Source organism: Phalacrocorax carbo, chromosome 12, assembly GCF_963921805.1.
Source record: "Phalacrocorax carbo chromosome 12, bPhaCar2.1, whole genome shotgun sequence".
NCBI lineage: Eukaryota > Metazoa > Chordata > Aves > Suliformes > Phalacrocoracidae > Phalacrocorax > Phalacrocorax carbo.
The window spans coordinates 23,203,173-23,223,468 of record NC_087524.1 but is presented as its reverse complement, the minus strand read 5'-3'; the positions used below and the strand labels follow the sequence as shown (position 1 = coordinate 23,223,468).

The window sequence follows — 20,296 nt, the reverse complement described above, 5'->3', positions numbered from 1 at the left end:
GGTGCGGCCGCAGCACGGAGATGCTGGAGATGCACAGTGACGGAAACCACGTAACGCTAATGGACGGGCAGCAGCGGCCAGCCTCCTCTGCTCGGGACACTGCACAGGACACCTTCAGCTCATTTTAGACCACGTACTCAGTGTTAAAGCCAGCCTGTGTACTGCTGCAACCCATGCCCTGAGCTACTTTCCCCAGGTGACTGGGCCAGTCCAACAGAACAAAACGTGCCGGTCTCAGCTGGCCAGATCAGCCCCCCCAGGGCGAATCTCACCCACCAAGACAGGGCAGTCTGGACTCTGACTCGACAGAGATGAGGACGAGGGATACGCCGTGGAGCTCTGCTCAGCTGTTCTAGGGGACGGTCACGACCCTGTGTCACCACTGACGTGAGAGCAGCACGATGCCTGGGACAAGCTTTGCGGGTCACTAAGCTCTTCTTTAGCAGCTTGCATTTGGTGGATTGGCCCTCCGGCCTTGTTTCCATGTGCAGAGTCCTGCGCGGTGCCCAGCGTCCAGCGCAGCACGGCTGCTCTTTGACACCTCCCGGGGGTGTTAGTGCTGCAAGGCAGGGAAAGCCAGCAAAACAACGGGCAGGGTGCAAAGGGGACCCAGCTTGTCCTCGGAAGAGCTGACACTGAGCAATACTGAGAACTGATAAGACTGTATTGTTGGAACTTAAGAAAAAATAGTTATTAGGGAAAATCAGTTTTCCAGTAGAAAACCAGCAAGCACAGAAATAAAGTGAAATGTAGTGAACACATTCACAAAAGCTGCCTAGCACCTGTATCAAAGCCCACCTATGCAGATCCCAGTATCCTGCCTATTTGCTCTCCTCTTTTTTAGGAAATAGTTTCAATTTTATTAAGTAATGTTCAGAAATCAGTACAACCATTCATACGAAGGTTCAGTATATTAATAAATAAGCCAGACAGAGGAAACCCAGTAACAAGCCTTCTCCATGTCATAAATTCATCTACAGTAAAGCTCACACCTTAAAGCATTTCATCCAAATCACAGAACACATGCACACTTTATAATTTAAGTCTGAGACTTGTTTTAAGAGGTGGCCTCAATTACTGTGACTCCCCTGAGGTGCATCATTGGAAAGCCTTCACAATTTCTGAAACAGAAACATGCTGCATAAGGTCTCCCTTATAACCTTAAGCCCTTACAAAAGGTACTTGATTCCATCACATCCTGAAAGCAAAAGGAGATTTTCCTTGTAAGGTTTCGCAGAACATCCAACTCCTATACCTTGTATTTTCGGATTGGTTATTTTTACTACTGTTGTTCTTCAGTTAACTCAGTTATAGGAAGGGGAGGCTCTGCTAACAGCATTGCTTTCCGCAGTTCATTTTTCCGAAAGCACTTAAAACCGGATTTGTACAACATGGATTCAACAGTGCTCTGAGTACTGTGTGTCTAACATGCAGGTAACCTACATTTTAGAGCAAGTAGCCCTTCTCCCAGCAGCAAAGTCTGCCTGCCTTTATGCACGTAACAGCAGGTACTGCCATAGCACAGGACAAAACAGCTTGGAAATGCTTAGGTCCCCAGGCGGGAACATCAGGACACAGACTACAAACCCTGCAGTTCATCAGCACAGCACTTGACTTGACTTACCTAACCAAAAACTGTACGTAGCTCCTTGCAGAAACCCCTCTGCAACTGGGAGGTTACCGAGCTGGGTCAGCCGCAGCCTCCATGGCCTTAATGGGAGCCCAGCATCCTGCAGCTGAGCTAAACTGGGCTGAAATGGGGTCCTTGGCGTGGGTGGGGTGAGGGGGACCCAGGTGGGGCTGATCAGGACTTTAGGGCTGATCAGTGCCATCAAGGCCCTGTCAAAGCCAACATGTTTCCCAAGTCAGACATCTTTGATTGTTTTACTTCCTATTTATTTCTGCAATATTAATTGGTATCGGTGAGAGCTGTGCCTTAGCACCACCTGGGCAGGGAGATGGGGCTGTCTACATTATAGCAGCAGAAGTTGCCACGGCTGATGTACGCTGGTACAGGGCTACTGAAGTCAGTGCAATCACGCGGGCGAGGCTGGAGGCTGCCCGGCTCTCCCTGGCCTCCCTGCGCCCAGGCAAGGGGCAAGAGGAGCTCTGCCAAGCTGCGTGCTTGCTGCCTGGCTGCGCTCGCTCCGGCCGCAGAGCAGCGAGGGGCTGGCAGGGGAGCACGGCAGGGTGCGTGCCCCGCAGCCTCCCCGGCAGCCTCCCCCGGCCCCGCTGCCCCCTCGCTCCCCTGCTCCGCGCTGCAGTGCCGGAGCTCTTGCTCTTCCTCCTCATCAGGCGGGCACGCTGCGCTTTCCTGTTTTCACAGCTCTCTTTAAAGAATTGCTGTTCGGAGGGTGAAAGCACCATTCTGCAAAACAGAAAGTCCGGGGGAACGGCACACCTGGGCACCTCCTTCTGAGAAAATAAATGGCATAAGCAAGCGGTCCTGCAAAACATGCAAAGATGTCCTCATTTTATGTGGGAAACCTGAAATGTAAATGCAGCACGTTCCAAGAGCTCAATGAAATAGGATTTATGTCTTCTGTTTTTAAGTATTGGACACTTCAAAACAGCTTATACATTTGCTTCAGAAAATACAATTCTACCCAGTTCTACCCACATACCAGCAACGCAGCTTTAGCTTCCTGGGCATTATTTTCAGCAGATTTGCCCTTTCTTTTGTGCAGCATTCATTGTCCGGCCTGACAGCTGCTCCTCTGTCTCTGCTCTCTCCTTTTTATCAGTAATCTCTTCTTTGATTTCTGTTTGGGTTTGTTTTTTTCTGTATGTCAAAGCTTATTTCTCAAGTCCTGAGCATACACAAAAAGACAAGCGATGTGACGAGAGTGCACGCACAGCCGGGATTTTGAAAGCAACTTCAGCGTGGCCTGCACAGCCCTACCTGCAGAAACGGCCAGGCGGAGGCCTCTCGCAGTCCTGGCCTGAACGCCCTCCGTCCCGCAGAGGAGAGCCCGGCACGGTCCCGCGGCGGCGGCCGGAGGCCGGCAGCAGGCAGACGCTGCAGAGCCAGCCCTCGGCATTGCCGCTCCCCGTCGGAAACACACCTCTGAACGTCAGGGGTTTGACCTAAAACCCTCAGAGCATTTAAAGCAGATGCCTCCTTCATGTAAATGACCTCAGCCCGCATTTTCTGGGATCACGTGAGAAAATGCTTCCGAGTGTCGCAGTATTTCAGACTGTTTTGTGAGAACAGACTTTGTCGTTTCTGACAGAGCCTCGATAGCCGGGACTAGAAAACAAAAGGATAGCAGATGGCCATCACCCTGTCAGGTGTCCACATTATGTTTTGACTCGAATATTGTGGGACGGATAAAGAATAGGAAGCGTGGGTCGGTTCCTGTTTGAAATGAAAGAAGACATACAGGAGTTAAAGCCACAGCAAAGCTACAGTAAATACTGTGCAGCTGTTCGTTATGGTGACATTTCAACAAGGAAATCCTCCCCTCTGGACAGCAGAGGAAGCAGGCCTCCTCTGGAACAAGCAAATACAATAAACGCAGACAAAGACAATTTTGCAACAGGACGGTGGTTTCCACTCTCACGGGCACCCATCTACGGGCTGCGGCGGCTGGAGGGGAGGCTGGGAGCACAGCGCCGCCGGCGCGGACCCCTCGCGCCTCCCCAGAGCTGCTGTGCCACGATGCAATGGGGCAGTCGTGTGGCGAGCGTGGCTGGGGCGTTGTTAACGTGCGGACTAATGACTGGTCCGGCCACGCCACTGTCTCTCTGTGCTTTTGGGGCTGGAGGAGACTCCCTCGGAGGAGCAGCGAGGTGCTCGGGGGTACCCCCGTGGCGGTGCCTCTCCCCCCTTGGGCAGGCAGATAACGGCTATCACACGCCATCAGGGCACCGTGAGGCATTTCCGCCAGCGGCAACACCGTGCCTGACATTGTTACTGAAGCGATCAGCTGTTATTCTTAGACATGTGCCTCCCATAAATTGCAAGGTGCGGCCAGCAACCGCCGCAGCGATAACGTCAGCAGCGCTGCAGCTCTGCACCGTGCCCCTGCAGCCCCGGTGCCGCTGGCCTGCCCGCTCCCGCCCCGCACACGCCTCGCAGCCACGCACCCATCAGCCATCCCTCCCGGGGCTGTGAAACGCTGTCCTGCCCAGCTGGTTCCAGAGAAGAGACCTTTCCATTCCCGGCAGCTTCAGCTCCCATGGAGTAAACAGCAACATAAATCAGCCCGTGACAGGGGCGGGCGGGCGGGCGCTTCCTGCAGGCTGCAGCAGCGAAGGGCTGCGAAGGGCTGGCGAGGAGTTCACGCAAGCCCTGACCTCGTCTCGCCCGGGCCCAGGCCCGCGGGAGGCGGCGGAGCACCCGCCGCACTGAGCATCCTGCCCAGCTCCGGCCACAAAATCGGAGGCTGGCAAAACCACGTCCGAATGCTAAAGGTCATGGAACAGCTTATAACAACATCATATTTTGTACAAGGTCTTTACCTGTGCTTTGTCAAGCTTTGGGATCCCGTCTCATACCTGGAGAGCGGTTATCAGCCCAAATCAGCAAGATCCGCTGTTGTTACTACGTGTAACCGATCATGTTAGCTACTGCAACCACAGGTGCCATTCTTCTCTGTGTAAAGCGCTAGGGTAAGCTGAGTCCATTTGAAATCCCATCACTATCTTCCATTTTCACAGCTAACATTAGCGAGTTTGCTAATGTTCTAGGGAAAAATATTTGCTAATATTCTAGGGAAAAAGTTCCTTCCTGCAGAGAGACTTTAGCAGCTCCGTGTTTGACCAGAGCTACTGAGGTTATGCTTCACAAATCACTCAAGCTGCAAATGAACTCCCTTCCATCCTGCCGAGGGTCCCATAGGTGTATATCATTCGGTATTTAGGAAGAAGGGAAGGCAAGGGGAAGCTTTCGCACCTTCCATGTGCCTTTGCTCGCTGCTGCTGTCATTTGCAGCACGTGGGGTCAGCTCGCTGCTGAGAGGGGGGACATGATTTTGGACCCATGGCGTGGACATGGGGAGGGGAGGCCCCTGTGCTGGATTTCTGCCCCCTTCTGTTAGACGACCCCCGTCACAGACTCATTAGCCACTTTCAAGCCCAGCCTAGTCCCTTTGCTCACTCCACCTTTGCTGAACAGAAAGGTGCTTTCAAAACCAGGCTCAGCGTGCCCAAGCCCTGAATTGCTCCTGAAAAGGCCTCTCCTCCCCTAACCCAAGCGCAGGGCGAGCAGGGTGACCGTGCATCCAACTCCAGCGCCCCACAGGCCATCGAGCTGACCCCTGCGCTGGGGGTGCTGGGGGTGCTGGGGGCACTGGGGGCGCTGGGGGCGCTGGGGGCGCTGGAGGCGCTGGGGGTGCGGGGGGCGCTGGGGGCGCTGGAGGCGCTGGGGGCGCTGGGGGCGCTGGGGGCGCTGGGGGCGCTGGAGGCACTGGGGGTGCTGGGGGCGCTGGGGGTGCTGGGGGCACTGGGCGCACTGGGGGCGCTGGGGGCGCTGGGGGCGCTGGGGGTGCTGGGGGCACTGGAGGCACTGGGGGCGCTGGGGGCGCTGGGGGCGCTGGAGGCGCTGGGGGCACTGGGGGCGCTGGGGGCCCTGAGGGCGCTGGGGGCGCTGGGGGCGCTGGAGGCGCTGGGGGCACTGGAGGCGCTGGAGGCGCTGGAGGCGCTGGGGGCACTGGGGGCGCTGGGGGCACTGGGGGCGCTGGAGGCATGGAGCGAGGGTGCTGCTGTGCTGCTCCTGCCTTGGTTTACCCTCTGCAGCTGCATCGGCCTGGGAAGGATTGCTGTTATTTTCTCCGCTGGCATGTGGTGACCTGCCTTAGGCACCAGCTAATGAATGGCAAGGAATGAATTCAGCCGGCCAGAGAAAGGAATTTGCTGTGGGAAATGCTGTCATTTTGACATTTGATTTTATCCAAAATTAGGGTGAGAAGTGGAGACACTGAATACTTTCACAAGATTTCAGCTCAGACAACAGCTATTTGAGCTGTCCTGGCATTCTGAAATCTCAGCGTGAAACTCTAATTTGAAATCTTTCATTTCAAAATACCATTTCAGAAGCACAATTTAGGGAAAGCTGTACCCTCCCACTGAAACAGTTCCAGGGAGAAATGTTTCAACCAACTTTAATACTGAATATGTAGGAGCTAAATACGGAATAACTGATTTGCCTATGCACAAGTGTGCTGTTCTGCATCTGAAGAGCAGCTATTCCTCATCTCTCTTCCATAAAGTCCTGCACAGGAAAAGTAAATTTCAGGGAAATGTGGACAGATGCCATCAGAGAAACCCAACTGAAATTCACATGAATGCTCACAAACACTGACTGTGTCCTTTTTAATCAACTCCTATTGCAAACTTAATTTGTATTGATCACGAATATTTAAAGCCGGAGTGACTACAAACTGTGCTGCTCTTGTTTGCGAACAGCTGTTCTTCACTTACAAATTGGTGGATTTTCATGTCCTCAGGGGTAAAAAAAATATTTGGGAATTAAGTAGCCTGGAATGTGGGATATTCCAGAATATTCTGGAATAAAGTACTGGAGCAAATAGGCTGTAGCCTGTTTCTGGCTCGCTTACGATTACAGCTCGTTACGAAGGGCAGGGAGAGCAGCGGGAGGACCGGCAGGCTGCGAGGGATCTGCCAGTCAGGCAGGGTTTGGGTGCCTGCAGCGGCAGCCTTGGGCAGAGGGGAGGGCATGCCTGACGTGTTCAGCAATGGGCTCGGGGGGTGCATGTACCCTTCATGACGCTTTAAGAAGTTGCTTATTGCAAGCGTTAATTTTTTTCTCCCAAAATTGCAAGGGGGTGGTTTTTTGCAGCTACGGCACCAGCGTTTTGCACACCCGAGCACCCAGCCCTGTGGGTGGCCAGGACGTGTCCCCCGCCGGCACCAGGTCTCTGCTCTGGCCACGCTCTCTCCTCCCAGCTCACGCTCAGATAAGCTTTTCTGTGGTTGTTTCCAGCTTAGGTTTTCTACTTGTCTTTCCTCCCCCTTGCCTGCTACTCCTGTCCTCCCTGCATCCCTCTTGGCTTGCTTTCTTAGAAAGTACCAAAATTGGCAGCTTCTGGCATTTACTAATCTTTTAAACTCCTATGTTTTTTAAAGCTAATGCAGCAAGGAAGCCAATAACCCCCTCGCATAAGCTTTTCTACCATTTTATATAAACTCCAGTGATGAAACTCTGCCTTAGGATCTTCTCCATGTCAGCCAGAGGAAGGCCAGCAGATAACATAACCCTGAAGAGGAGAGCGTTCAGAACACCCCGAGCACACCGGGGCAGGCAGGCTGACGGCCGCGCGTCTGGGGCGATGCCGGGGCGCGGGGCCGTGGGGGCCCCGTGGGCTGGTCCTTGCCCCGGTCGGGGACTGGTGCCGTGGTCGGGGACCGCTGCCCCCGTGGGGGACCGCTGCCCCGAGGGCGCCCACGTCCCCCGGCAGCACTGCGCCGCTCTCGGGCAAGCAGGGGCCTGGCCCTCCCCACCCAACTGGTTTGCAACCAGCACAGCAAGTTGCTTAAAGTCTTTCTCCCAGTGAGCTCATCTGGCGTCCTTTGGCTAAACAGTATTAAATGTGTTTGATGTTTCTCTTCTCGAATACTCTATTATGTCTTTATGCTTGAACCCAGAAGAAACAAGAGAATCAGAGCAAAAAAGTGCCCGGATAAACCAATCTCCACAATCTGCGCCATGTTCATAGTGATGATCAGAGCCTGTTGCCTTCAGCTCTTTGTAGGGGGTATCTCAGCGGGGGTAGCCTTTGCCAGACCCCAATCCGCGGGCGTGTGGCTTCAACTGAATCATTTTTCCTGAGCAGAAGCGCTGTCCTTGCAGCCCTGAGCTTGCAGCAAGGTCTCAGTCCTGGAACACGGCAGGATGGAGCAGGCAGAAAGCCAGCATCAGGCCAGCGCCTTGCCTGGCGTGGGGCTGCCCAGAGCCGGTGTGACTGCCCAGCTGAGGGCATAGCGAGGGCCACCAGCGATGTTTTACACCTACCAGGACAGGGCACGGGGCAAAGCTTGCCCTGCAGCGCTGTACAACGGACTGCCTCGCACAGCGAGAGGGAAGCCATCCCCCCGCGGCTAGGTGTGGTGGCGTCAGTAAAGTAACAGGGACATTTAGATCAGGCCTAGACACACTAGATCACCTTTCCTTCTCATTTTGCAAATTCCTTTTCCTTTCGAAGCCACGTGTGACACATCTGTTAACAGCCATGCCATGCTTTTCAACAGAAAGCATTTACATTACGCTATTTTGCTTACTGGCTGTACCTCTGATAAGAAGCCATCATTTCTAGACAAGTAAAAGACAAATTTTCTTCTACTTGCTTGACAAGCACCCGCAGATTTCCTCTTCTTCAAACCACACACACCCAGCTCCGTGCAAACCCCCCGGCAGGGAGATGGAGCGTGGTGCCCCCAGCGCTGCTGTTGAAGGGCCGTGAGCTCCGTCCGGCACCGGGAGCGTTTGCTCTGCGGCCGCAGCCGTCGGGAGCTCCTCAGTGGGGTGGGGGCTGTGGTGGGGGACCGCTGGGCGGGAGCTGGGGGGCCCCAGGGGCAGCCCTGCCTGGGGAAGGACACTCGCCTGCAGCATTGCTGTCTGCTCGAACGGAGACAGGTCACATTTGCCATTCCTGTAGCTCACAGTCACTAGAGGGGACACTTTGCCTGGGATGCTGCCCTTATGCTTATTCTTGAGTACCAGCGCAAGACTTTCCAAAGGAAAAAGGTGAAGCTTTGCTCAAGGTCCACTCTGGCCCCTCCTCAGGAGGCAGAGGGACCTTTGGGATTTGGGACTGTGCAGGAAACGTCGCAGGACCGCCCGTTGCAGGCGAGGGACCTGCAAAACACCGGCATTCAGAGGACGGCTCTGCGGGCTGTGCCGGGCTCGGTGGGCAGGGGGGGCGCGGAGGCCGGCATGCCTGCCTTGGCAGGAGCTGTGCGTACCTGGGAGTTTGCCAAAACCCTTTGGGGAGCACGGATGCAAATCCCCTGGCAGGAAAATCATCCTGAGACCCTTCCTACAGGTGCGGGAAACCTCATACACCGGCTCTGCGCCTTGCTGAAGGTAGAGTCAAACAGAGCGGAAAGGCCTGAAGAGACAACTTTGATCCGGCAAGAGGCTCCGCTGGCGACTCGAGCGGGGCGAGGAAACAGCGCGCCCATGTCGGCACCCTGCCGCGCCCCGCCAGCCCCGCGGAGCATCTGCTCTCGCCTGCATGCCCTGCGCCGGGCATTCTGGGACTTCTCCTCTGAGTGTTTGTCCTCCCAAAGAAACTGAATCTCTGCTTCACAAGGGGATTAGCCGCTCCTTCACGGTGATACTGTCTCCGGCTGGCGCCGGGCCGTCCCCAGCTCTGCAGAGGGGAGGGCACGGGTGTTCCCGAGGGAAAGAAAGGTGCCTCTGGGGACGCCCGCACGGCGCTGGGAGGTCGGAGCATCGCCCGCGCTGCCGCGAACGCCTCGCTCCCCACCTCAGTCCCGGCTTTTCCAGCCCGGCCGGCGGCAGGCAGCGCAGCCCCGTGCGGAGAGGGGAAGCGGGGGCGGTTATTGCAAGCGTGGGTACAGCCTCGGCGCTGAGCAAAGGTTGGCGTCAGCTGGTACTTCAACCAGGCTGGCACCGTCCTGAGCCTGTCACCCGAGGGGTGACCTCAGGCTCACCAGGCGTGGGGACGGGGGAGTTCAAAGCCCTGTATGCACAAGGGCAAATGTGTAACTCACGGACACAGGCACATCCAAGCATTGCCCTGAAACAGGCCTTCTCTGAGCATAACTGTGTCCCATATTCCACAAAACATCCAGATTCTCATGATGTGTATATCAAAAGTTACTGTAAGAATAAGCAGAATGATATGGTAAGGTTAATGTCAGCAGCAGCACATTTGAAGCAGAATTTTAGAAGATACTATTTTTCTACATTTTAAGTGTGAAACCTCTAATATCTATTGCTTGCTTGTTTGCTCCATTAAACGATGCCTTTCCACCCCTCCAGGCAGGCTCCTGTGATGGAGGTGGCAGGAGGTGAGCCAGATGGGACCTGGAGCTCGGCGTCCATCGCCACGGGGGCAGAAGGGCACCGCCGCCCCCCCCCCCCCGCCGCTGTCCCCAAGCCCTGGTTGTCTGGGAGCTGCTGCAGGGCCCGGGCAGTTCCCCCCGAGGAACGAAGCTGGGAGGTGATTAGCAAAAACTCTCTCCTTGCTTTTGAGGGAGCTGAACACAGTCTGCACAGCAAAACATGTCCCGGTTCAAAGCCTGTGGCAGCTCTTTTCGCAGGCACCGGCTTCACCCCTTGGACCGCAGCACCTTGGATTAAAAAAGGCTCCGCGCAGGGGGAGACGAGCGGCTGCCTCTACTAAATGGCACTTTATCGCTGTACGGAGCGACAGAGGGGAGGGAGGAAGACACTGAAAATGTCATTGAACACAAGGAATTTCTGCATAATACTCTGCGTTATCTTGCCATTTATTATGTCGCTACATAAGTAAAAGACAGCGTTTCCCTTCAGTTATTTTGCTCTTTGGGTCAGAAATCGTCTTTGCAGTCTGCACGCGTGCAATGGCTAGCAGACAGGAATCAAAGCTATTATAATATATGACTATAATACTAATAAAGAGATTTCCAAAGTCCATTAGATATGCAGTAGGATGAGAACATAACCCATCTAGAAGCACGGTGCTATGAGACTACTCAGTCTCTGTGCAAGAAATCACAACGAACCAGCCAAAAATGGGGCCCAGGTGCCTGAACCCTCATTTTTTAATTGCCTGTCACAAGATAAACTGGAGGCGATGGTGGCAGCAGCCTGGAGCAGCTCAGCAGAAGGACGGTGCTTTGACAGCGAGAGGGTTTTTCTGCCGGGGGGTGAGGGGGAGCAGGGCTGCCCGGGGGTGAGCCACGGGCCGCGTTTGCCGGAGCTCTGGCCCACAGCCACCGCCGCGATGGGCAGGGACGCGGCCAGATCCCCGAAATGGGCAGGTGCTGCTGGTACACCACCGAATTACCCTCCTGAATGCACGTCTTCTGGCAAGGGGTTTCTGAATAATTCATTAACTGCCATAAATTTAAAAAAAATCACCCTGAATTGGTAGCTATCCTCATCTTGTTCACTTTTCACCCAAAAAAACCCCCAAACCCAAACACCCCAGTCTTTTAATTTCAAACGCAATCAATACGAAATATTGGTCCATACAGTCCAAGGTTCATTGCTTTCAGGCAACCACTCATAAATATTCATTAGAGAATTAAAGAGCTATTAACAAGGGTAACTGTTGAGGAGCCTTCATTAACTGTCTTCCACAAGAAATGAAATTTGCATTTTTCGGTGTGGAAATCCACTTTGTGAAATGGCACCTTGCATGACAATAAAATGTGAGGTAAAACCTGATGTGAAGGCAAGAAACACCCGTTTCTGACACAAAGGACGCTTTGGATTGTGCAGCTGAGCCTGTTTATGGAGCTGCTAAGAGAACACTTTTCGTGACCCTGACTCACTCCGTCCTGCCCCGGGCGCGTTTCCCGGCCCCAGCGCCCTGACCCACCTCTCCCCACGCCACAGCGCACAGAAGCTCAGCTCTTTTCAGTAACTGTGATTCATCCTGATTTGCATATCATGGTCACTGCCTCCACATTTCCTCTAATTAATTCCCCAGAAAGACGCTTCACCCTGCAGCGCTGCGTAATGATAAGTTGTGTTCGTATTTATCACAGCACGAGGCTTGCATCCCCCGTCGGGACTGGGGTGCCGCGGCGTGTACCCGACGGCGGCTGCCCCCACAGCCCGCTGCCCCCTGCCCCGGCGCAGGTGGCGACGAAGGCAAGTGGGCACGTTACCTACACATGCACGGCTTCGCACTTCGGGGCTGTGTATTTGCTCTCCCGTTGCACGCAGGGGCTTTTATTACTGTCTCACACCCAGACCTGGCAGGCGCGATCACATAAGCAATACCTACCGGCCCCTTGAGTCGTCCGTAAGAGAGGGGTAGGGCTTCCATGGATTTTAGCTGAGAAAACCGGGCAAGGCAGGGTCTCAGAGGGGAGCAGGAGGAAAATGATCGTTTTGGGGCCAGCGAAAGCAAATTAACAACAGCTCTGCCGTTGAGGGCTGCAGGCCAGCCCCTGCGACACGAGCTCCCTGCGTGCCGATTGACACGTGCAGCAGCCGCACGATGCTGTCAGGACAAACGGCCCTGCTGTGAAGCCGGTAATTTTCCTACAACTGCAGCAAATGGAAATGCATAAGGGAATCCCAGGGGAGGTTCTATTACGTATAGCAATTATTTCTCAGCCTGAAAGGCAAGACAGTAATCGCATCCCCTAATGTCTCTCCTAAAGCATAATTCAATAATTAATATTTGCTCTTAGGCATTTGTAAAATAATGGCATCTGAAAATGGGGAACCCGGAGCAGCCCAAGGTTCCCCTCATGCAAAATACAGGGTTTTACCGAACAGATGAGAAGCTACTGGAGTCTGGACTGGGATTCCCAGACCCCTGTAGGTCCAAGGGGTCCACAAAGTGTGACCAAAAAAAGCAGGACTGTTCTCAGTAGACTGGAATTCACTTGACTCCAACTTCTAGGGATCTGCACAAGGAAAGAAAATGCAAAAAACCAACACATGAGGCAGTGCCTTTGCTTTAAGGGTTTTTTGATGCTGCAGACCATTGCCTCGGGAAGGGGAGAGAAATGGCGTCGGTGCAGAAGTTCCCACTAGTGATTTCTCTTTCCCAGGCCTGAATCACTATGGTGGGCCGTTTCTGCAGGAAGAAAAGATCCACTGAGCAACGCCTGACTACTAGAAGTCCTGCAGAAAACTGAAGTCCCATTCTGCTGCCGTCAAATTAGCCAGAAGTTATTTCCTCAAGTCTCTGAATAAGTACGTTTAAAATTGCAAACTGACCACAGCCAGAAACTCTCATATTATATTTCTCTGTAAAACCCCGGCAAGCTATATATATGTAAATATATATATGCATACACACAAACTTTTTTTAAAATAACATCTGCTACTGCTGTGCAGCGTGCGGTCTCTCGGCGTTTCACAAAACGTCCTTCATGCAGAGGACGTGCACTGGTGGAAGGCAGTCCCCCCAGGGGCCGCTTTCCCGCTCAGACCACCATCCGGCCACGCCGCGTCCCCCCCCGGCCGACCCGCCGCGTGCCGGGCTGGGGGGAGCCCCGGCGGCTGCAGAGCACCCCGGGCAGCCGCGGGCCCGGCCCTCGCCGCGGGGAGCAGGCAGGGCGCCCCGGCGAGGCCCCTGCGGCAGCGGGGGGCCGGGCCCCTCCCTGCCCGCGCTGCCGGCGGCGCCGCGTGTCCCGCTCCGGGCACGGCCGCACGCGTCGGGTGTTCGGGTGTGACGGCGTCGGCGAGCAGCTGCCGCTCTGCTCCGGCACCGTGCAAACATCAACAGCCGTGCTCCGGGCCCCGGGAAGTGAGTATAGATATTCCTGCTCCTCACAGACAAATGACAGAGAAACGTCAATACACATATACGCATACATTTTGGTGAAAATTGTGTCTCTCTTTATTCAGTTTTTTCAAAGACAAGTTTCAAGCCTCCACGCTTTCAGGGTAAACCTCCCTACTGGATGAGTAAGTCAAAGCCCTAGAACAAAGGCCGGCAGCAAACAGGATGCTGAGAGTTTGTCTGAAATCATGAAAGTTACGAAACATCTTCTGGCTTTCAGGAATGATTCATGATTTTTACGTTTTGGGGCAGACTTTTTTAGTTAGTCACTGGCACGGTTCCAGTGATAGATTACACTCTCAGAGCCTTTGGCTATTATTTCTAAATCCAGACTTTGAAACTTCATCCCTGAATTACACATATGACCTACGGAGCTCCTTTCTTTTTCTCTCCCTGAAAATGGCATTAATCTCTGTCTGGTTTTAGCTAGCAGAAGAACCTGAGGCCTGGGGTGACTTTCTCATCTGTCCCAACGCGCTGCCAGGGGCCCTCGCTGGGACGCTGCTGGGGTGGTCTGGCAGGGCAGAGACGCGGCTCCTGCTGCTGACGGGCGTTGCACGTTTCCTCCAGGCATTGCACTCGCCCAGCCTTTTTACTGCATTTAAGATCACTACAAAACACAAGCATAAACACTGGGATTAAATTAAATCAAAGAAAAGGTAACATTCAGAGTTAGCTTGTTGGAATACAGAGTTTTCAAGAAATACGTATCACAAATGTTGAAACCAAAGAGTAAGACTTCTGCAAATGTACACCACGTTAAACTCCCTCAGTCAGCAACAGGGATATCAGGAATCAGAGAAGACCCCGGTGCTCACCAGCACTTGTGCAGGTGGTCCCGGCGCTCGGGGATGCCGCCCGCCGCTCCCGATGCCCTCCAGCCCCGGGCAGTCACGTTCAAAGGCTTAATTTCAGATCGCAACATTTCACTAATAATACCTTTGGCATAAAAGCCTGGCGTATGCTACTTTGCCATGCGGAAACGTGACGCTGAAGTTCTGGTTCGGCGTGATTTATGGAAAGTTGTGCCATTCAGAGTGATTTTGTCTGTTCCTTGGCTACACAGGGAGCAATGCCAGACATAATCCACACTTTGAAGTGGATGGTATCTGAGAAAACCTAGTTGTTTCTGAGCAGAAATTTGCCAAATCTGAAGGTATTAATTCAATTATCGAAAAAAAACCTCAAGGTGTCCCCAGACAATGTGAGTCAGCGATTCACCCCAGACCAGACATTAAGATCCAAATGAGAGTAACGAATTTAAAACACGAAGATGCAGGTGGAGGTGTCTGTGGAGCTCTTATCGTGTGGCCACGATGCTACCGTACGGGACCAAACGCCCTTGCAGGTGAGTGTTAGATGGCCCAAGGTACAGGCAGAGGGCAACAGCCACCAAAGGCTTCTTCAGGGAGGAAACCCAGCCACCTCACATGTGGCAATGCTTGATCTAGTCCTTCATGGCATGCAGCGGAGGAGAGAGAACTTGAGGAGTAGTTTATTCCTAACTATTTAAACAAGAGAACTCATAGTCTACTTCTAATTAGGTTTTGTTCCTAAGCTGTTATCTGATATGGAAAGATATACTCGTGTGAAAATGTGTTAGAATGGAAAATCTGAGAGCCGAGAACTTTCACATGGGGCTTCACTGAACTTGGGGCCCCCACCTGGGGTGAGCAGCACCCCTGGCCCTGACCCCGTAAGCGGGTCTGTCCCTGCAGGGTCCGGTGATGCTTGCTGTCGACCTCCTTTTCTCTCCTGCTACACCATCAGGTACAGCCATGTCCTGGGGCGAGGGACGGTCCCCTGGGCAGCCGTGAGACTCTGTGTCTCCAGAGCATCTCACCCCACCTCTGCCAGAGACCTGGCCAGCGTGACGCCACGAATGAGAGGTGCAAGTTTTAGGGATGTTTTTCTGGTGAGACAAGCCCTGACACACAGGCAAGCAGCACTTTTCAGTGTTGCTTTTTCCCAGGGAGCTCCTGCCAACGCTGCAATCCATGAAGCTGCTGAAGCCGGGGTGTCCCCCAGGGGGGTGCTCCCTGCCGCTCAGGGGAGGGATGGGGGTCCCTGCTGGGGGGTGGTCTGATCGTCCCCACTAACGCAAGCCAGCAAAGTCCACCTGCTCATGAATAACAACCCCCAGCCCCAACCCCCAGAGTAATCACCGTTGCAGCATCGTCCCTCCCAGCCTCCCTGCCCTGAGCTGCCCCGAGTTAGCCAAGGTCACAGCAAAAGGGCTCGTAAACGCCTCGAATTTGGTGAGGACTTTCCCCAGTTGCCCTGAGGGCCACCTTGAACCTCTGCCACCTCGCTGCTGCAGTCACCCTGCCCTCAGAGGCGCTGCAGCGAATGATCTCGCCCGCCAGCGCTGGCTGCCAGCAGCAGCCCGACAGCACGCCGCGGGTGCACGCGTGGCCTGTGTGTTTCAGCAAGGCCAGAAGCAGAAACCCACCGATAAGCCTGGTTCTGCCTTCAACCCCGCGGCTCTGCCAGCTGGGAGCAAAATGTCGCACGCTGCAGCCGGGGCAGAGCGGAGCCCCCGAGCCCGGGCAAAGGCAGCGGGCAGGCAGGGGCAGGCAGCAGCCCCGGAGCTGCACCGGCACCCTCCGCCAACCGGTCGCTCAAGATTCGGTAAATGAAGGGGCCTCATTTTGGGGGGCCGAGGGGGAGGTTTGTTTTGCTTCTAGTAAGAATTAATACCCAGTCTTCTCTTGGCTTTTTCCTTAAAGTAATATACTGCATCGCTCAAAATCATATAAATAAACTGTAAAGCCAAGTCAATCCACCTACAAGGAAAAAACAGACATTATGGAGAAAGCTGCACGGGTTTCAAACTAGAGTTGGGGAAAATACCTCACTCTTTTAGCTTATAGCTCACACAGAGTTGGGTTTTACAAGTTAGACATGGTTTATGTTACAAAAATCTGTAATTCCCCTTTTAGGCCATTCACGCAAGCTGACAGCTGGTACTACAGGTACGGCATATATGTGCATCGGGTGTTCTGCAAAGTAGGTGATTTCTGACCACCATTTCTTATTTGCAGGAAAGCTTGTAGCAGAGGGCAACAAGTCAATTGAGAGGTGCTGGCTTAGATTAGCAACATGAAAATTCAGTCAGGAAACGCTTTCTTTGTCTTCCTAAGACTCACTACATTTAAAAGTCTTCATTTCCCCAAATGTCACACATTTTGTCCCTGAACAAACCTCTGAATGTCAATAAATACTAATAACCTCTATTCGTGAAAAATTTATACAAAGCCTATAGCCAAACTAATAATCTTCTTTTTTCTGTAAATAAAGGCAGGAATGGAAAGCTTTCCATGGTAACTAATACCAAGTGTTTGACGATGCACGTTAAATGAAACATATAAGAATATGTGAGCTCTTTGGTTCTCTCCTTCTGCTACTGGGCTTTGCAAAAGGAGTTTCTGTCTTGCAGAAGCAGCGAGGTGCCAGCGGTGAAGCCGGTAAAGCCCTGGTGGTGCGGGGACACACATGCCGAGCAAATGCATTTCTATTTTCACAAGAGAGAAGGCAAAGCAAATACACCGATACTGTTTACACAATAGAGAAGGGAGGGGAATATCTCCATTATCAACTAGTAATTTTTCCAGACAAAGAAGTCTTTTCTGTAGCACAGTAATCCTTTTAGGCACCAACCATATATAATTGACACTTCTCAATTATACACCTACAGAAGCACAAGGTTATTTCTTGTTTAGCTAGTTTTCAAGCCAGCGTGCCAGCTTTCCACATTTTCCATTACTCCACACCTTACGTATTGCTAATGCCTCCGATAGGAAATTACACACACTCTAATTACGGCACGCCGGGCCTGTCTGCGCGGCTCCCCCTGCCCTGCCGGGCTGCATTGCTTATGCAGAGCATCAGCGAAAATTCCTCGGCGCTATTCAGGCATGACCTCCCCGTTCAGGAATCAGCTTTAGTCTCCCCTGATGAGTGATTTTTCCATTTCCTCCCCAGGCAGGTCTTGCACAATGACCCCGCAGCGGCTCTGTCTTTGCAATGGAGTTCATGCCGTCCAAGCCCTTCCAGCTGCTCAGAGGCAGGCGAGTGCAGACAGCCCTTGGAGCGGAGCACCCTCTCCCCGGGCTGGGGCCGTTCCCGCGGCGCAGGGCACCAGCGGTGCCATCCCCAGCATGAGCTGCTGCCTCAGCCCTGGCCTGCGTTGCCACGAAGGCAGAAAACGCAGATCAGAAACCACGAAAGCCACGACACCTGGATTTCTTATGGGCGCCAGCTCCCAAACCCACTGCTCGTAGGGGGTTTTGCATTACTCTTACATCTCTTGCATGAGAGGGGGTTAAAACCAGTTTTGAGTTTTGCACTGCAGAATAGCCAGTGACCAGCGTCGTCCCTAAAGCCGTGTGTCTGAGTGCACAGCAAGCCCTGCGGCTGGGGGCCAGCAGCGTCCTCGGCCGGCGCGAGGCTCCCTGACCCGCAGAGGCCTCCGGGGATGGGCGGCTGCAGGAGCCTGCGGTACAAGACGCTGCCCGACAGCCACGCAGCAGCCGACTCCAAAGGAACCAGGCTTTGTGTCACCATGACAAAGGCCGAGTGCTATTTAAGAATCAAGCACCAGGTTAAAATCATTTTGGCAAAGGTGGCAGTCCTGCCGCTGCCCTCCGCCCGCCTGGGAGCTCACCCAGCGCCCACCCGGGGACGCCGGCAGCTTCCCCAGCCATCTGCACGCCTCCCCAGCGCCTGTGCCGTGCACGGAGGGGTACTGCGCGTGGCAGTGCGATGGAGATCATCCTCTCAGGCTCTGCGTTCTTCCAGTTTTTTCAGTACACTTTTGCAATCCAAGATAGGGAAATAAGCAAATGCAAAGGTGTAAGACCTTTTGCTCTCTATTAAAAGAAGCGTGCATCAGGCAGGGAGGAAAGCAGGGAGCCCCACGCCACCTTCTGCTCCGCTGCTGTCCGTGATCCCCATCTTGGTTGTTACCCCGCACCTTCCGACCAGACGCCCCCCCCCGCAGGGCGGCCTCGCAGGGGTGCCGAGCAAAGCCTCCAAAATGGTCCGAGCCCAAGGTTATGCGCGGCGTTGCAGGGGCAGCACCTCCCTGCTGCAGCCGAGACGAACCGCCGCGCGCGGGTGACGGCGTTGGTGCCCGTCGTGGCTCTGCCGACGCCCTCGCTCCGATGCGGTGTGGCGGGGCCGAGGCAGCCGTCGCTGGGGAAGCACAGGGGGCTGGCAGCGGTGACACAGCCCCACGCCGCGGCGCGACCGCGCTCCCTGCACCAGCCCAGCCCCGCGCCGGGGGCACAGCGGGCTCCTCGGTAAAGCCCTTCCCGAGCGCGGCGTCGCTCCACGTTTGGCGATGGACGTTGGCACACACACGCCAGACCTGCTCCGCTCGGCGAGCAGCTGAGGCGCCCCGGCACGAGGGCTCGCTCGCCTCCTGCGAGCTCCCGGCTGTGCACGGGGCCGGCACTGCTCGAGCGCAGCAGTGGCGCTGGGAAAATGTGTGCCGAGGTGGTTAAAAACTCATTTTTCTCTGTGTGGGTGTTACTGGTGATTTAAAAAAATAAATGAAGTTAGCGCAACTGAACTCTGAGATAGTCCTAATAAATGTTCTGTGCTCTGTGAGTGGCCTGGAAATGAGATCAGCCAGAACTGGTAAAAGCCACAGCGTATTCACCCCTTTCCCCACCCCTACACACACACACAGAGCTGAACTCTGCTTTCATCAGAGGATTTATACATGTTCCTTCTATCACCAGTAGAAATCAAGGGGCTCATACTTTAAAGGCACTGAGCTGCGCTGTGTGCAACAGACCCATGTTGGCTTAAGGAGCCCACAGTTTATTTTTAGACCCATTTATACGTCTCTTACCTTAATCTCTCCTTGTTTAATCTGTTTTTGCGCTCCGTTCTGATATTAGGGATAGGCAAAAAAACCAGTCAGGTTTAAAAACCCCATCCCCAAACCCCAACACCACGTGTTATTGACCACAGCGAGAGCAAACGCAGACATGGAGGAAACTATTTATAGCTCAGATAAACAGCTAGAGGTTTTGCTTAATGAAAGGAAATGGAAAAATAGCGCTCAGACGTAGACCTTGAACGTGTTGCCCTTGCCTGGGCTCGGGAAGGCTGGCGGGTTCCCACTGTCCCCAACAGCCCACAGGGACAGGGACGGGGACCCGGTCCCCACGGCGCGGCTGGGGATGGGGACGGGGACGCGGGCGCTGCCGCCTCTGCAGGGCACCGGCCGGGGTCTCAGCTGCCGCGGGCATGTCTGGATTTACACAAATGCTGAGTGGGAATTTTGTTTCTACCCTACAAACTGGATGGGAGAAGAGAATGCTGTCCTGCCCCAGCCTGCAGAGGATTGCTGCTGTGTGACTCACACGGGCAGGAGGGCTTTAACCTGCCTTCGGCAGGGACAGGAGGGAGGATGCTTGGGGCACTATTTGGCCAGGCTAGCAGGAACAAAGGTATTTGTTCAGAAAGTCAAACATATAGCCCTGTGTCACATTAACTTTGAACGACCCTAAACGCATTAAGTAGAACTAATCCAGCTGAGTTTTCCGGGGAGAAGGAATACACAGCAAATCTCAACCAGCTTCTGTGCCCTGAGACTTCTGGAGTTCAGGGTTTTTATTTTATCCCCAGTTTTGCACCAAAGAGGCCCAGCTGGGGCCAGCTGCTGCAGCAGAGTGGGGTCTCTGGGGAGGGCAGCCCCAGGCAACCCCAGGCAACGCCATGGCACAGCATGGCATGGCACGGTGTGACAGCACAGCATGCCACGGCATGGCATGGCATGGCGTGGCACGGTGTGACACAGCACAGCATGGGATGGCACGGCATGGCATGGCATGGCACGG

At 54.1% G+C, this 20,296-nt stretch overlaps 1 protein-coding gene and 2 long non-coding RNA genes across 5 annotated transcripts in view; 1 reads left to right on the top strand and 2 right to left on the bottom strand.

The window, feature by feature from the left end:
• PWWP2B (PWWP domain containing 2B) overlaps window positions 1-20,296 on the bottom strand; it is a 106,531-nt gene that overhangs the window by 28,115 nt on the left and 58,120 nt on the right. For 2 of the 3 annotated variants that reach the window (XR_010375028.1, XM_064464435.1), the window contains one exon: window positions 13,476-14,052. The exons of the other annotated variant lie outside the window; for it this stretch is intronic. The gene's annotated coding sequence lies outside the window, so the exon portion shown is untranslated. Of the gene's footprint in view, window positions 1-13,475; window positions 14,053-20,296 lie in introns of those variants that run through there. 3 annotated transcript variants of the gene reach the window in all.
• Window positions 2,519-4,213, bottom strand: LOC135315532 (uncharacterized). The gene is made up of 2 exons (XR_010375025.1): window positions 4,090-4,213; window positions 2,519-3,358 (listed from the first exon to the last, which is right to left on the bottom strand). It is a non-coding gene; the product is annotated as an uncharacterized LOC135315532 (long non-coding RNA).
• LOC135315533 (uncharacterized) lies at window positions 4,204-7,569 on the top strand. The gene is made up of 2 exons (XR_010375026.1): window positions 4,204-4,614; window positions 7,156-7,569. It is a non-coding gene; the product is annotated as an uncharacterized LOC135315533 (long non-coding RNA).